General features: G+C 40.1%; 1 protein-coding gene across 9 annotated transcripts in view; it reads left to right on the forward strand.

Annotated features, from left to right (window-relative positions):
* The window catches only part of ELMO1 (engulfment and cell motility 1), a 302,865-nt gene that overhangs the window by 259,329 nt on the left and 30,161 nt on the right, over nucleotides 1–13,375 (forward strand). The window lies entirely within an intron of this gene.

Below are 13,375 nucleotides of genomic sequence, written 5' to 3' on the forward strand. Positions count from 1 at the left end.
GTTTATTTCTCTCTCCTCAAGTTTTATATTACTTCATGGAGGAAGCAGAAAGAGCATATATTGAAAGGAATCTGAATGGAATCATTACACTGATTAAAGTAACTCCAAGGGTCAGTCTGGCTTGCAGATTTCTCTTCTTGTTATCTCATTTTGATAGGCAACCCATGACAGTGGAAAGCACTGCAAACCAGTGTAAACCAGGGATTTTTTGGTTGTGAACTTGTGCCCAGGTGAAGGCCCTCCACATCCACAGGGAACTGTACTGCTCTTCTCTCTCTTGGTGAAGTTAAACTTGCATTGCTGCCTGAGCAAAATCTTGTAGAGAGGCAGCACTTCCCTGATCTTCCCTCAAGCTCTCTTAAATCTTTCTCCTTTTTAGCCATTGGAGCCAATCATGCATGTTGAAAAAGGCTGCACTGATTTGGGCAAGCTGTTTTCTCTACTGCCTTGGCCTGCCATGGCCACCAACTCTATTTCAGGTGCAGGGCACCTAGGACCAGGATCCCTCCAACATCCAAGTGCCCAGGCACTGGGGGCAGTGTGCTATCAGGGGATTTGCTGACTTGTTTTCCCCTGAGTACCTTCCTTAATAGAAAGTGAATAGAAATCTTGGTTAATAGAGGTTGTAGCTCCACTCCATTGGCTGCATTTTTAACATTTTTAACTATTAGGAAGTGCTCGCTTCCAAATTTGCTGTGCTATCTCTGTCAGTATCTCAGCACATAGCTCGGGTAGACATTCTGTTGCCACTTGTGCTCTTTATGTGGGTAACAGAGACTCAGAACTGGTGAGTTTTATGTGCAATGTTCCCAGATGCATGAAGAGCATGGCTTCAGGGAGGGTAGGAGGCTGCCACTACCATGGGAAGGACCTTGGCATTGTACTCGGCAACTCAAGGATCCCCCACCAATCATCCCTGTTGCAGTGCAGGCCTGAACTTAGATCAAGAGCAGTGTTAGGAACACTCTTTAAGAAAACTTTGTTAAGAAATTTCATTTTCCTTAGGAAATATTTACCTATCCTGTTGGTTGTGGAGGTGGTTGTGTCACATAGCAATTTTGAGGACTTGGGTTTATGTACATGGCAATGAGACATTTGCTGTTTTTAAAACTTTCGTGCTTTTACTTCAGAGTTCTTTTGTCTTAATTTTTTTTTTTTTTCCCCTTAACTCTTGTCTCAACTTAGCTGAGATTTCTACTGGAATGGTTTACTGCCTTTCCAAGAAGCACTCAGATGAAGCATTTTCCCCCCTATTTCATTCTGACTAAATGAGAACAAGCTGTAATAGGGCTTTGCACATACAGAAGTTCTTCTGTCTAATGAACTCAGATGTGCATTATAGATTTTGGAAGGATCTTGTGGTCTTACCATGAACTAAATGCAATGCATACTTTTCTGCCCATTCTACAGCGGAGCAAATCTGACACGAGGCAGGTGCACGCTGTTTTCACAAGAACAAATGGTTTATATGGTGCAAGGGAACATTGTGGGGAGTCAGATTTTCTATCACTTTAATTCAGTAATATTCCAATGTGTAGAAAATGCATGCCCCAGCTAAATGTTGATGCAGGCCTTGGATACAGCGATGCTGATCAGTACTGGATCAGCACTGAAGATTCATATTTTTTATCTCTATGAAAAATACTGGTAATTGGCAGAACCCTGCTGTCAATAGGCTTTCTCTCCAGCAGCCATCACTTTTGTGGCTTGGTAGCTAATGGCCTGTGAGTTGTTGCAACACTAGCTCCGCTAAGATGATGTTTAGTTTGGCAAAGATTAGCGATATGCAAAAGACATTTGCAGGGTCTTGGTGCAGAACAGAGCGTGCCAAAAGCCACCATTCAGTCAGCTTTGGGCTTGTGTTGCTTTGCTGGATTTCTTTATTTATTTATTTGAAGCTCAGGCCTAGCAGTTTGTGTTCCTTTAAATGGCTGCAACCCACCGAACCAGGCACAGCACGATGTATTCTGAGTCATGGTCCTCCCCCAGAGGAGACGAGACCGAGGAAGCAGAAGCTGTAAGTAGATTTGAACCGAGCCCCCCGAAGCCGTGGGCGTTGATGGTAGGTGAAATAACAGGAGGCATTGCTCCTCCTCATGCCTGCGGCCAGCAGCGGTGCCTCCTGCGTCTCTCCTGCCTCCCTGGCACCCTCCTCCATGGAAACCGGCCGTCCTGCGCTCACTGCCCCTTGCCATGGGGCCCCTGGGCATTCTGCCCGCCTCACAGCTGCTATTTTCCTCTCTCCCACTATAATAGCACCCTTCTTCCCCCAGCCCGTCTCTCTAATAGGAGGTTGCGTGTTTCTGCGTGTGGCTGGTGCGGTGATATTTGGGTTCGTTTAGTATGCTCCTGGGAGTGCATCTGAACTCAAAAAAGAGGAAAAAAAAAGGAAGGAAAAAAGCCAGGAAGGTCAGGGAAACCCTAGCCTGTAGCAGGAGAAGATAAAAACACAGAGTGGTCTGGTATAGAAATATTACTCTTGCTGAACTGGCTGTGTGACCATGACTGACACTGCAGTCATTTGCCTTCTGCTGGGCTTAGATTGCTCAGAAAATATTGGCCAATCTCAATTTTTCAGTGGAAAGCCAGGATAGTATTTTTAGGGAAAATGCCAGGGCAGTTATATGTATATATTATAGTTAAATATTATAAGGGTAGTCTGTTTAGGGAAAATGCCAGAGATGGCTGACTGTTCTCAGCAGCCTTTAGGCTTGATGCATTTTTGATGTGACAGAGGGTGTGGGAGTCTCCAAAAGAATCAGGTGTTTAAATATTGAGTGTATCTTGTTTTGCAGAACATACCTGCTTTATGTTGATGCCAGCTTCATCCATGATTTCATCCTTAATCCTAAAAACCAGGCAGAATTTTATTCCAGATGCGTTTAACACGGGTATTTCCAAGTTAGGCCGTCATCACCTTTCCCTCCCTGAATATTTCCTTCCTCTGACTTTACAGCCCTGATCATACTAGCCCTCTCCCACCTGGTGTGCCTTGCCTCTACCATATTGTCTCTTTGAACCCTTCATACACAGAAACACAGGCTCCATCATTCCCACCAATCTTTCCCTTACAGGAGTTTCCTCTCCCTTCCTCTCTGACTTTCTTCTAGGATAAAATAGTAGCAAAGTTTTACAAAAACTTTTGCTGCCGTTGCCTCACGTGCCGTTCTGCACTCTAATTACTCCATAGAACTAAAGAATCAGTAGGGGGATTAACCTCCCCTGGTTAATGTGTAACCTCAGTTCTGGATTCCTTGTCACCAAAATTTGAAGCAAATGTCTGGACATACCATGTCTGTGCCCCTGGACCATGTTCACTTTAGCGTGACATCTCCCATTTGCCTTCTTTTTGGACCTGAGCAAACTTACCAGAGTAAATCCTTTGTGTAGTCACATATGAGGCAGTAGGGAAATTGCAGAATGAGTGTGATGCCTTGGTTTTTTGGGGGGTTTTTCTGTGACTGCTGCAGTCTGGAGTGCACAGAATCTGAATATAATCTTTCAAGGGAAAACAAATATCTTGCGTTTAATTATAAATTTATCTCCTGCCTAAAAACATAAAGTAAATAATTATAGAGATGTAGGAAAGGAGTCTGCTGGCTGATTTGAAATGTGGATTAATGACAATATGGAAAGAAGTGCAGTGATTTGTGACAATGTGGAAAAAAGTGCAGTGATAGCATTCAAGTTATCAGAGAAATGATCTTTCATTAATGGAAGATTGTAAGCCTTTATCCACCCATAACTCACTAGTTGGTTACTAGAAATAGCACTATTTTAAGACATTATTTAGCCTCCTAGGCAGGATCAATGTGTTTCTGGAGATGTGTTTCTGTGTATGTCCTTGGTAGTTTCAAATCAATAGTGGGAAGTAGACTTGAAGCCAATCCTGTTTTAATCCTTTTGTGAGAAAAAAAAGTCCTTTGGCTCTGATTTAATATGAGTGAAAGGAAGAAAGGGAAAAAAAGTAAACTGAGAATGTGGTATTGACATAGTATTCACTGGAGGGGGAAAAAGTGTGATTTTTTTCAGATGCTTCCTATGCATGTAGTGAAGGGGATGGAGCAGTGGGACCAGTCCTGATGGTTACTAATATATCTTTAGTTAAGATTTCAAATAACTGTGAGTGCCTTTCCCTGCTCTTGTGGAAGTCTATCATATTCCCGAAGCACTGGGTAACCTAAGTAGTTTGTTCCATTTCCAACTTGCCTGGCTAGCAGATTGGTTTTGTAATCACAGTGAGGTGACTGAATGCTTTTGAATTGTTGGTGTTAGTATTAGGTGTCATATAAATCACTGCTCTCTGTCCTGGGGAGTAGTTTATTTTCTAGTACTGCATGTAGATCCCAAAAAAGCTTCCCATTGATCTGTGGGGAGAAAAGATTGTTCCTTTGCAGCAATGAAAAATACAGGTTTCTGAAGCCATAAACCATTCCACTGCAGTTCTTAAAATGAGGTATGGCAAAACAAGTCATCTGTGCATTTTCTTCTAAGAATAGGCTGGTTGAATTCCTTATATTTTTGGTTATGTGTCACAGCTCAGGAAGAAAAATAATACGTGTTGTTCTTATTCATATGACCAGCACAGTAATGATATAACTACCTGAGGCAGAAATCTCATTGGACTAGACCACAAAAATTCATTATTTAATGAAGGTATTATTCGGTTATTTCAGAGCATTTTAAAATGGCAATGAAAACACTTTTTTCCTTTCTCTTGGACATACACATTTTGTGTATGTTTGGCAGTTCCAAGCAGATCTTGCTTTGTAATAGTCTTGACAGCACTTATTATGACCTGTCAAGTCAGTAATTTGTGAGCTGCAGATTTACAGAATAATATCTATGGCTAGCATCTCACAAGTTGCAATGGGTTTAACCTCTTCCTTGCTTTGTGTATTTCTGTGAATCATGCAGCTATTTTTATTATTGTGGCACAGACTGGAATCTCTGATAACAATGTAGTTATCACTTGAAAGAGTTAATAATATGAGATTTGCTAAAAAATTAGTGTTCTGTAGGCATGTTTGTCAGCTCACTTTTCTTCAGGGACATGAATATGAAAACAAGGCTTTACCTAAAAATTATTACAGCTTACTTTTGTTATAAATTATGATGTCAAATAACATGTAGGCTCATTCAGAGGCATGGCTCATCTGAACAACTGACTTTTTCATAATTCCTAGATGCTCAGCCTGAACAATTACCTTAACTGTAAGGGCATGCAAATAACGGGACTGAATGAAATAGTCCAACATGAACATACCAAACATTGGGTTTATGCATTCATCAGAAAATCCTAAATATCTAATTTAGCTTTCTAATTCAAAGAGCTGAATCCAAACCACATTTTCATGGTTTTGTTAGGTAGAAATTTTGGAAGTTTCACTTTTCTAATAAAATGCAATGACCGAAACAAAACAAACAATAAAGAAAATAAAAAGGTAGCAATGAAATGGTGAAAGTCACTTTTGACATGTCCAGAAAACAAAAGCTGAAACTTCCAGCTTCTGTTTATATTTTCTTTTCCTTTGTTCATATAAGTAACAGAATAAATGTGATGGGATACTTTTAACTAAATAAGAAAGTTTACTGTTTGAGTGGTGAGCCAACTTTTGGACTTGTTGAAGTACACAAGTACTACATAAGTATTAGCAAAACTTGGCAAAATTGGAGGGCTTTTTCATATAGAATGTTTAGTCATTGACCATTTTTAACAGGCAAATCTCCTTCTCTGTGGAAAATGTTCATGGGGAAATTTGACTGAATTTGCTGCTGAAAGCAAGTGGAAGTCATGGGCACACTGGATGGATTTTCCAGGTCTTTCAGGCTTGGGAGAAGGTTAGCAAGGAGGAGAGGTGTGATGTTGAAAGGTAGAGAAGCCATATACCCATATTGTCTGGTGCTTTGGGATAGCTGATGTATTTGTTGGTGACTTAGATGACTAGGAAACTCCATTTCTCTTGGAATTAAAAAGACACAAACCTGGTGCACTGGCTCCCCTTCCATTTAGAAATTAGGCTGGAGGGTCCACATAGCTGACAGGACACAAGGAGAGGGACAACAGTCAGGGACAGTGGCAGGCTTGAACCCTGTGCAATCCCACGTAGCCTTTCTTAATTCGGACAGGAGGGACCTCAATGCAGTGGTTTCAGCTGGTGAAGGAGCCTGGAGATCTTTCCAGCAATGCAGCTTGCCATCCCTTTGTTTGTTTTTTGTCTCAGCTAAAGAAGATGGGAAGATATGAAGTTGTAATGTTGTTTTTACAGTTTTATCCATTTATCAGATGTACTGAGAAATGATTCCAAACCCTTCTGTTGAACTTTTTAAAAAAATTTGCTCTGCCACTTTTTCTGTTTTGCTACCCCTTTTTTTAATTCATCATTTACATCTAGGACTTGAGTTCTTTGATTTTTATGTTTTCACAGGGGAAAAAAGCTATTTGTTAGAATCCTGTCCTTGTTTTCCTCCTGTAGAACCAGCAGTTTGCCAATATATTAAATTAATTTTCATTTAGTATATGCCATTTAATGTAATTAGGGGAAGCAGCACCCAAATGTATGTTCCTAATCATGGGTAACTCTTATATTGTTTTTCATTAGAATTTACAAGCATATTATTTGACATGTTAATTATTACATTAGTATATGACTAAGGATACAAATATCTCCTCATTTCCCCCCTCCCCTCACTTAACATTTTGTTTGAGAAGATCAGTACATTTTGTCTGTGAAAAGCCCTGGATTAAATGCCACCCACAAATGATTTTGTGCATGTTTTATTTTGCCAAAGGAGGTTGTCAGACATTGGGGGAAATAATATAATATTGTCTGACCTAAGACTTCAATTAACTAACAAGAAAGTTTACAAAACCTGTCATATTAACTTTGCATATCATTTTGCTGGGGTGGAAACACTGTCACACAGCACTTACTTCTTGCTTTGTCTACCTCAAGGCACAAAGCACAAACAGGAAAATATTTTTATTCCTTATTTCTGATGCAAACAGTTTTTTGCAAATATTTAATGTGAGCAAGAAGTTTCCTGTCTATCAGACATTCATGTTTCAGCCCAGTATTACCCAAGCAAATGGTATTTGACCTGTGTGTTTACATTAGCATTGTTTTGAATGGCACCCTTACATTTGTGGGTGGCAAATTTTAGTACCGAAAGAAGACAGTAACTTCTTCCACATTGTCTTTTATCAAAATGTGGAAATTATGGAGAGTGTTTACATGTATTTTGACGATGGTTCTAAACCCACTCTCATTTCTTGTTTGTAAAGGACTGCTGTTCACTTCCCTTTCTGTTACTATTAATTTTATCCTTGATTTCCTCAGGCCAGTCCTTAAGGAAGATTTCCTTTCAGTCAGCTGCTTCCTGAGCCATAATTTTAGAAATATATAATTTCCCCTGTATTTTACCCTCTGTTTTCCTATTTCCATTTAACTGAACTTCTAACAAAATCTTGTTTCTTCTTATCCTTTAGCCTTCATTTCTGTTGAAATACATCATAGCCATTTCTTCTTCAGTCTTCTCGCCATTTTTATTTATTTTGTTGCAAGCCATCCTCCAGATGCCTTCCTCCTCATGCTGATACTCCCCACTGGAACCATTGTTCCTGCTCTGGTCACTTTTCCATATTTATAACACCCTTCCTAGCTTGCTTCCTAGCTTGCTTTCATTTTCTTTTGTGTACTCCAGTCCATTCCCATTCTTTGTAAAATCATCTTCTTGCCCATTCCTTTAACCATATTACCCTTCCATGGAATTTCGTGACAGCTCTTTGTCTTTTTCTCAATTAAGTTTGAGATGGTTTTTGCTCCCAGCCAAAGCCTCTGCCACTCTTACTGGGTTTAACTGAGAAAATAAATAGTAATGTTAAAAGAGAACTGGAGACCTCCATGGGCATCCAGTGGTTCTTCATCAGTATTTGTGTATCCAAGGGAAAAATAATCAGTGCGGCTAACAGAACTCTGGGAGCTTTTGGGAAGTGCAAAGTCAAGCTGTGGCCACAGACCCTTCCTGTAGAGGTGGAGTAGTCCAGGGATGTAATATGATGGAGTTCAGCAATAAGTATTTATTTCCTCTGAATATGATTTACAAGGTAAATACAAACATCATGCAATTTATTGCATGCAATGGTAAGCTGGGAATCTCTTGCAGAGGACTGAACTTTTTTACATCAGTTTCTTCAGATGGAAGCAGTCCTCAGAACCCTTCCTTGTTTTTTTCTCAGCCTCCTTTTCACACTGTTTTACAGTGCTCACTAGTCTTGTGCTCATGCCCCTGATGCTTTTATATTTATCTCATCTTCCTTACAAGAATGTACAGAATCCTCTATCTCGTCTTCCTTAGTCTTGGACTAAGAGTAGTCTCAGCCCATCAGTTCCCAGGAACTGTATGGTTTCAGTCTTTCAGTTTTCCCACACCTGGGATTTATTAGTCAAGGGAAAATAAAAATCAGAAAAATAAAGTTCTCTGAAATGTAAAACAGTTGTGAACACTCGATCTTCAGCCTTTTCTGTCTTTACTTCTTGACCTTCTATATCTTGGAATCCAGTGCAAGGTCAGGCTCTTCAAGTTCTCTTCCCTCTTTCCCTCACCAGAGGGCAGGCAATTATTTGGGTCCTGAGGCTCTGAACAGGATTTCACTTTGATGTATTGCTACAGCATCGGGTTTTCTGATTCCTGCTATAGACCTGTTAAACACCTTGTGTGGAACTGCTGTCACATCTCCTATCTCTCAGCACCATCGTCACATCTGCTAGGTGTGCTCATTTGTTCTGCAAAAATGATAGTCACTGCTGAACTGGAGGCTGATACTGATCCTGCATGGAAACGGACTGTTCAGCTTGATAAACACCATTGCATTGTTTCACAACTCTTTTCTGCAGACTGAAAAATATCTTGGTTCATACTAGAAAATTACAATCACAAGCAAAATGAAGGAAAGAAAGAAGGAGAGAAAAGAAGAAAAGCGAGCCAAAACCGCAGCAACGCAAACTTTTTTGCAATGGGTTTTAAATTCTGCAGAAAAATGAAGAGATAAAATGTATCAGAGCTTAGATCTGCTAAATCCTCTGACAGTTGCTTTCTCATCCTGCTTCCTGAAAATGAATCAACTTAATTATTCCTGTGGCTACGTACATCCAGACGGCTTAGAGTTGCCTCTTTATTGCTGGCTACAGTAACTGTCCTTGTGTTCTGGAATAGCTAAGAAGATTGAAAACTGGGGGTTTTTTGTAATTCCAGAGTACACAGACTTTAATAGAAGTAATGGTCTGGAATTTTGGAGTCTCTTGTCAATGGTTAGATTGTGTCAGCACTGAGTTTAAATTTGCTTGTGTAGGAGGGCATGTTTAGATTAATATTCTAAAGTAATGTGGAGTGAATGTTTGGTACAGGCTGTGACTGAGAGAGTAGTGTAGTGAATTCACAGGCTGCAATATGTGGAGATTGGGGTGGGGAGGAATCACCATTAAATTATCTTCCAAGGACCTTGAAGCCTCTCAGGATGACTCTTCTGAGTACACTGAAAACATAACCATTGATCTAGTTACAACAATTTGTCCTTTGGAACATTCTAAAAAATGTCTCAAATTACCTCGCGCACACATTAAACATGTAAAGTTTTCATTAAAGGAGTTGACAGGCTAATGGTAAACTGAAGTACCTTCCTTTCCCTTCAGAATTAAATTTTCTTTACAGCCTCCTTTGTCAGTAAGCACTGTTCATCAAGAGTGATTCAGCTATTTCACCAGATAAACACGAAATTATGTTTCTGCCTGCATTCTTGAATTTGTATTAACCAAGCTGGTTTTTTTTCAGGAGCATTTAGATAGGAAGGAGGCCTGGTATGATTTTTTTACAACCAATTTGCAAAGAGATGTCTTCCTTCCAGTTCTCTGTTTGTTGGCTGGATGATTTTTTAATGGTCACATGAAAAAGCTAGTGAATGAGGGCCTAAAACTTCCCACATCTTTAAGGTTCTTTAAGTCTGGTTGTAGAGAGGAGTCTCCAGATGAAGGGCAGTTCAGTGGCTGCTCTTTTATCATGTGCTGCAGTGAGGTAGGGGAATCGCACCTTGCAGTACTTGATAATGTTGAGCCAAATCAGGAAAGCACTGAACTAAGCACATCATTGTAATGGGGGTTATTTATATCTAAGTCTTGTCTGTGCAGAAGGAAGGTGAACTGTCAGGATTTAATAGCAATAGGTCAGCATTACATGCTGGCACACCCAACCCTGACTCACCCATCCAAGCAGCAATCAGTGCCCCAAAATACAAGAGGTACAGCTTAGAGGCTTCTCTGGTGGCATCCAGACGTGTTCCTGCTGCTGTCATTGCAAATCAAATGGCATGCTTATCCAAATGAAACACTGATATTGTGGGGAAATTATGAGAAGGGTTCATCTCCTGTCCGGTGCTCCACAGATCAGAGAATCATAGCATGATTTGGGGCCTTAAAGATCATCTAGTTCAAGCCCTATCACCATGGACAGAGACACTTTCCACTAAACCAGGTCATATAGCCTGGCCTTGAGCACTTCCACGGGTGGGGCATCCACAACTTCTCTGGGCAGCCCCTTACTCTCACAGTGAGAATTTCTTCCTCATGCCTAATATAATCCTACCCTTTTTCAGTGCAAAGCCACTACGCCTTGGGTAACACTCCAGATGTGTTGTTGTGAACATCTGGGCCTTCAGGCTGTTCTGGGGAAGGTTTCTGAAAAGATTGATGATGTGAGTTTGTAGAAGGAATGTATCTGGTGAGTAGAAGGCTGAGACTTAAATTTCCAGAATCCTGCAAGTTAATGGTAGGTGTCTGAGAGGATTGCCTGGCTTCTCTAGTCAGTACCAAGAGCAAGCTTTGTATCAGTTTGGGGTGAGTAGAATAGAGAGGTTTGTGCTTTCTGTAGCTGCAAGCAGTCTGCTGAAACAAGGTCAGTGAGGAGCTTGCTGTGGAGTATGGCCCTGATAAACCACTCCTTTTGGTGTTAACAATTCTTGCTCTTTTTCTTTTGACCCCTTGTTCTAGAGCCCAAGTTCAGACCTCTGCTCCATCCAGAAAGGATAAACTTTATTTGCACAGGCAGAAGTTGACATGGCAAGAGAGAGAGAGGAGAGGGGGTAAATGTTGGAAAGCCAAAGTAGTCAGAATATGATATGATGAAGATGAGGTCAAATAAGCAAAACACACAACAAACTAGACTAAAACATCTTAATGAAAAGCATGCAATAGCAGGATACTAGCTATGTTAAATGGATACAAAATCTGGGAAATAAGGTCCTATGTGTTTAATAATAAAAAAAAATAAATATTGGTTTCTTCCTACTGTCTTTCTCTTCATATATTCAGCGAATTTATCTGTCTTAGTTGCAACACAGAACTTGGATTCTCTTACCCATACAAGAGGTCATCAGATAAAAAGCACACAATTCAAAGCAAATGTGTCCTCTGAAACACTCATTTCTCAGTAAGAGTAGCAAAGCATAATGTAATTAAAACAACTGTCTACAGTGTCTATGTACAATCACATTGAGTGGAGAATACCTTAATTTCATTGTAAGGTCAGATACATGAGGAGGAAAGGTTGATGCTGTCTCTCAGAGAGCAGTAATCAAAGGCTGGCAACTGAGCATTGGAAATTGAACAGATTAGAAGTCCTTGGCAGTGATTCCCAAATGCTCAGGAGACTCAGTACAATCAGCAGCTTTGACACTTTGGCCAGCTAGTTAAATAGTGTTGGCTATAAACATTACAAGGTAAGTGATCATCCCCTGACCTGCTGGCTCTGGGGCATTCGCTTCCTGCCTTCTCTCTTGGGAGCAAGGGCAGCCTCCAAACCAAGGGGTTCTTTCATGATACCCTGTGAATGACCTTCCACACAGCAGCAAAGAGGAATTCTCATTGTTTGCATGTTAACCATAAAAATTAATTACAGAGAAGGGTGTTGCAATTAAGCATAAGTGACAGAGCTCCAAATCTACCGAATTTGAACCTCCTTTGCAGAGTTTTGCCAACAATGAGCACTGCTTCATGTGGATGGTTTAGAGATCAGACTGGAAAGATCCTCTTGCATGCAATTCCCTAAAATACAGTATTTATTAATTTGTTTTTCCATTTGTTTTATGAGAAAAGGTGCACATAAGAGATGGCTTCCCTATTGTGAGTCCCTGATTTTAGGAAACTAAATCTATATGTAAGCAACAGAAAATCAAGTCTGTATAGATATTTAAACAAACTCATGACACTGAAATTACATGCATTCATAAGTGATTGCAGTATTATATTTATATTTAAAATTAATTAGAAGCAGTAGATAGTCATTGTCAAGAAGGCAGAAAGAGGAAAACAGAACTTTTAAACATCCAGCTTGACACTAGAATAATTTGTTTCACTCTTTCCTGCCATTAACTTGAAGGTGTTTCCTTTGTGGACACGTTCTTCATTGCATAAGCCCTTTTAGTTGTTAAACCAAGAGCCAGTGAAATCAGTAGGATTTTGCCACTCACCTTGTTGGGCATGATCCATCACCGTTCAGGTTGTTTGGGTTTTATGGTGGTTTGTCATTTCTGAGGTGTGGCAGAACCCTTCTTACTTGGACTGGTGTGGACCAGTGAGTGCACTGTGAATGCGGGTGAGGAGGTGTTAATTCCTCTGAGCAGCCAGGTGCCAGTCAGGAGTTCATCTTTCAATAGGGAAGTAGCTAATTCTCACTGGTGCACCAGCTAAGTAATTCTTCATTTCTTTAGTTTCATAGTTTCACCTGCTGGGCACAGCTAAAACGAGTGCTTAGATCACATCTGAGAAAGAAAGCACATCTCAGGAAGGAAAAATAGAAAACAGTGCAGGCAATGAGTTAGAAGACTGAGGCAACACGTGTGAAACAATGAAATATTTCTATGAAAGGAGAAGGTTTTGGAATTAATAGGAAACCTCTGAGGGGCTGAGTTTCTGTTTTAAGATGCATGGTGAGGATGAAAGAATAAAAGAAAATTAACAGCACGAAAAAAACTTTGCCTTCTTTTTGTGTAACTGTTGATTTCTGTCATTACCATTTTGATATCAGGGGGCTGTTATCATTTCCTATTGGTTTTTAGCTTTGGCATTTGGGTGAGGTGGACCTTTCTGAATATGATAAATTATTCTTTCAGACAATTTAAGCACATCACCAGATAAATATTTTGAAGCATATGACTTGCACCATCACCAAAGACGGCAATGGATTATGGAGAAAGAGACAGAGTAATCTCTCATATGTATTTATCTGAACTAGATCCAAGTAATTCTCTTTAGTTAACTGTGTCTCAGCAGTTTTGTCCTAAAAAAATAATTATTATGCAGAATAGGTGACTGTTGCCTTCTCA

Source organism: Cyanistes caeruleus, chromosome 1 (assembly GCF_971803275.1).
Source record: "Cyanistes caeruleus chromosome 1, bCyaCae1.hap1.1, whole genome shotgun sequence".
Lineage (NCBI taxonomy): Eukaryota > Metazoa > Chordata > Aves > Passeriformes > Paridae > Cyanistes > Cyanistes caeruleus.